This window comes from Grammomys surdaster, unplaced genomic scaffold (genome assembly GCF_004785775.1).
Source record: "Grammomys surdaster isolate TR1022 unplaced genomic scaffold, NIH_TR_1.0 126028, whole genome shotgun sequence".
Taxonomy (NCBI): domain Eukaryota; kingdom Metazoa; phylum Chordata; class Mammalia; order Rodentia; family Muridae; genus Grammomys; species Grammomys surdaster.
The window spans coordinates 2,722,243-2,726,829 of NW_021620841.1; the positions used below are offsets into that span (position 1 = coordinate 2,722,243).

The window sequence follows — 4,587 nt, forward strand, 5'->3', positions numbered from 1 at the left end:
TTAACATGAGATTCTCAACACTAAGGCAATGAATGGAAGAGACCTGAAGAGGTAATGCAAAGTGACAAACCCAGCCACACCCTAGACTGACTCAGGTTCCGATAAGCTTGACTACCTTGCCTCTGGTTCAAGGGAAGAAAGCTTCAGAAAGCCACAGCAAACACGGAAGGCTAGAGAGCACGAAGGTTCCCAGTTCTCAAAAGCACATACCAACACACGCTTTTCTATAAAGACGATTGTGAGGGAAAAGCTCAGGTTGGGCAAAGCAAAGCCCCTTATACTTTAGATCATCCGTGGTCTTCGCCATCATCGGGAACACTGAGACCAGCGTGATCCTCACCAACCCCGGAGAAGCTTTTCGGGGAGAAGAGTGGAATGTATCCACGAGCGCGTGTGCGTGAGGAGGAGAGCAAAGACGTGATTACTTCAGAATTTATTTAAGGGCCGGTGGAAACCACTGCAGCAGCTTCCAGGGGAAGCCCTTGTTCCAGAGGAAGAGGAGGTGGAGATTGCCAAGGAGGAGGAGGGGAGGAGACACAGAAGGAGTATCCTAGGCTTGCACGAGGCAAGTGAGAAGATGCTGTAGCATCCTCACTCGTTCCCGGCAGGTTGCTTCTGTCTGCCAACTGATGCAAGCAGATGAATTATAGAGGGACTGGAAGGAAAAAAAAATTGTTGCCGCGGACGGAGGCAATAAGCGATGATGGGGCGGGGGTGTCTTGATGATGGGGCGGGGGTGTCTTCGGAGGTGGGTGATGTGTGTGTGTGTGTGTGTGTGTGTGTGTGTGTGTGTGCTTACCTTCCCAGAAAAGAAGCACTTCCTTTAAGTGAAAGGATACACCCTAGGATAGAAGTAAGCTGGGTGCCCAGAGAAGACCTGTCCTGTTTCTAGCATCCCCAGGAGACTCACTTCCTTTTAACCATCAAACTCCCAGCATTTACCATAAACTCCACAGGAGCTCAGGGTGGGGTACTGGGATGGAGAATGTCCCTTCCAGACAGGTACTTCCCACACTTCATCCCGAAGTTCCTGTTTGGAGGGACCCTTCTTCACCCTCCGGGTGCCCCGGGAGACCACGGGGAGAAGTTGTGTTATGCTAAGTTTCTGAAAGTCAGATCCAGTCCCGGATTACCATCTCTCCGCCCCGGGGCTCCTGCTGCACGCGAAGCGGCGGCGGCTGCTGCTGCTGCTGGGCGGCAAAGGGGCCGCGGCTGCTTTAAGAACCGCCTCCCCCTCTCTTCCCTTTGACAATGGTCTGAACCGAGCTCTGCTTCCCAAAGCAAAATTTGTAATATGCCATTTTTCCGATGGACCTTTCTCCTTTTGGCTGCTGACGGAGCCACGGGAAGATGCCGAGCTGCTGCCACGTTAAGGAGCCAGGACACGTTCCAAGAGAACGCTGGGGCTCGCGAGTGTCTATGCTGCCTTTCTCCTCTCGTTGCTAGGGAAATGGTCCAGGACTGCTGGGTGTGAGCCTCACCTCTCCTCCAGCCGAGACTGCGGTTGTCATTGACAATTGAAGAAACAGGACCTGAAATAAGAGACATTAGGTACAGAAACTGTATTCGAGTTGCATGGTTTCTCTTCCGCTTCATTTTTTTTTTATTGACCACAACCCAGCCCCACCCCGCCCCCAGGGAAGAGGACAGGCAAAGTCCTCCTTGTGGGTATTAGTTACCTTTGCTTTCCACCCATCTTCTCCATCCCCGATTTCTCTGCCTCCTGCCTAGCTGGCTCTCTCCTGGGGCTGGTGGACAATTTTAGTGTGGAAATTATGAAGTCAACTTCTTTCGGGGTGGTGGGGGTGTGGCTGAACAGTAACTGTCCAGCAGTGTGGGGTAGCCTTGCTATTTGACCATCTGAACAGACGCTGGGGTAAAGAAAGTGAAAATGCTTCCATTAGACGTGGTAGGAATATTTCCCGAGGACAGGGGATTTCAAAGAGTTAAGGAGGAGGAGGAATATATTCGTGTAATGTAATCAGACAATGGCTAGGCTTTCTCTTACTGAATTACTCCTTGCGGGTTAACGGAGATGGAGCTGGGAGGGTTTCGAAGACCTAACCTTTGCCGAAGAAACTTACTACAGAGAAAGACAGCTTCTTTGCCTGTGGTAGTGTATAATTTCTAGCAATGTTATTAAATGAAGTTATTGACTTACAGAATTAAAAGTCTTTTGGAATATTCTTGTCTGAATAGGTATAACTCATAAGAACATGTATTACTAAGGAACACACTGGATCTCAAAATTCTTGCTGAATGACTCCACTGGGCATTCAAAACTTTTATTTTGGATCCTGAGAGGTTTAGAAGACAGTCAAGGTTATATCCCGACAGCGTGGGAGTTGGTTCTCGTGGTATAAAATTATTCGTGCTAAATTTAAGCACTGAGATAATTAAATCAATCAGAGTTATTATTTTTTCCTCTCTTAAAAATGAAATTTACACTGTCTGAAACTGGGTTCTGAAACCTTCAATAGTTTGGGTATCAAATAATCTATTTAGATGAGATTAATAAAATTATATTTCACATTGACATGAAGGAAGGATAATGAAAAGGCAAAGACCTCAGCAAACTGTGAGCTGCCTCTTTTCTCAGTGATGGTGTAATGTTTGCAATTTTAGTTCCAAAAATGGCTATAAAAGCAAAATGTGATATATCTGGGTGCAATACACAAGATGCTGGGTAACCATATCTGCACCATGCCAGGGATCTATAATATATTCCACACAGGATTATAATTACTCCTAATACAGTCAAGCTGTGCATTTAGGAACGGTTAGACTATGTTTTGCGGTACCTACAAGTACTTTATAAGATTATATCAGAATCGGAGGTCTACCATAATAGCTAACTTAGCCCATGAAAGTTGATTTGATTTTTGTAGACAGATTTTTGTTTGCTTGTTTGCTTTTTATCTTTCCGTTTTGGAGGAGACGACTCTAGATTTGTTCATTTGCATCGGCTTGGAAGAAAGTAGCGTGTATTCATTTTATGTCCTTAGTAATTTTGCATGGTTTGGATTTTATGAATTGAATCTGGAGAGTTCAGAAGTATCTGCTAGGATGACAGCTATAAATCCAGAAGCAAAAATTTTGATGTACAATACCATTTCTGTAAGGATAAATGGTGACCACTTTGTGATAGAGAGCATATTTGGGTTTTATAATAATTGTTTATATATTCCACTCTGTGTCCTCTGTTGAATAACCCACTGGAATGCTTAAAGTGGGAATTTTATGAACAAATTGTCATTATTTCTTTGTGGAAGGAAACATACTTTTTAAAGGTACACCAACTTGTTTCATTTCATGTTTCAGGGGTAGGATGGTCCTGTGTTGTTACCACAGCGTAGATTGGATAGATTTCCTAAACTTTTCATTGAAGTATCTTTTGACTGACCAAATCCACAACTCTCCTTTACGCTGATCTAGGTCTTAAATTTGTGACTGTCCAGTGTCTCCTGCTAATATCACCGGGTGGGACCCAAGTAGTCTGCTTTACTTGAGTGAAACTTATGCTTGAAGTAAAGACAACAGTTAAACTCTCCTTGGAACATAAAGTTGTTAGTAATAGCTTTCTGTTTTGAAGGTATGATTTGAAATATAGATTGAAGAATGTGTAGATAATTGTATTTCCTGCCACAGTTTCTTCTGCTACTTCGTTTTAACCTTCAGTGTCGAAAATCAACACATAGGCTCACAGCCATGTCTCTCAAGAGTGTCACAGTTATTCCATGTGTGAATGCCATGCATGACTCGGGAACTGACCCTTTTAAATAAGCCAATGTGTTGAAGAGTTTTTGTTTGGTTTTCTATTAGTGTAAAAATGAATGTATAGCAGTTAAAGTGGGGGGGGGCATCTTTCAACCTTCCTGATAGTGGATGAATGAAAATCAAAGTGGTTAAAAAGTGTAAAATATACATTAAGTAGCAAATGTTTGTTGTTAAAGTGAAAGAGTATGTGAGCGTGTCTGCAAAGATATTCTACATGTCTGCTCTACAATTTATGCTACAGTATATATGTATTGAACGAGTACAGGTCCTGTCTTTAGATAGCTCAATCTTTTAAGTAATGAACACTGTTTCAAAGTATTTTGAGTTTTCATTTCTTTTCTGTTTTTTTTTTTTGGAATTTTCTATTCCTTCTGTCCTTTTCCTAGAATACTTATCATAAAATGATTTCTTTTCCTTTTCTTGAAGCTTTTCTTCATTTCCATCAGGCCATGCATGACCCAAGAGTTCAGAAATAATTAAGCTTTGGTCCATAACAACTAAGTTTACACAAAGAAGCACATGAAAAGTAATTAAATATTGAACTGTTAAAATTTGACATTTTATTTCAAAATACCACCAGAACGTTTCCCTAAGGACATATATGTAGACAGAAAAGTGAATTGATCTTCCCTTATAAAGTCTGGAGAAAATTCTGGGACCCATGACCAAACCAGGCTCTCCTATAGCTTCTGGCCATCACATAACTGAAATTGAGAAGAATTAGACACTTACACACACACACACACAAGAGAGAGAGAGAGAAAGAGAGAGAGAGAGAGAGAGAGAGAGAGAGAGAGAGAGAGAGAGAGA

At 42.5% G+C, this 4,587-nt stretch overlaps 1 protein-coding gene across 5 annotated transcripts in view; it reads left to right on the plus strand.

Moving 5' to 3' along the window:
- The first annotated feature begins 562 nt into the window (after positions 1 to 562).
- Positions 563 to 4,587, plus strand: part of Ppfia2 (PTPRF interacting protein alpha 2) — a 428,942-nt gene continuing 424,917 nt past the window's right edge. For 2 of the 5 annotated variants that reach the window (XM_028754577.1, XM_028754579.1), the window contains exon 1: positions 1,259 to 1,551. The gene's annotated coding sequence lies outside the window, so the exon portion shown is untranslated. Of the gene's footprint in view, positions 609 to 1,258; positions 1,552 to 4,587 lie in introns of those variants that run through there. The other 3 variants (XM_028754576.1, XM_028754578.1, XM_028754574.1) reach the window with 2 other exon arrangements.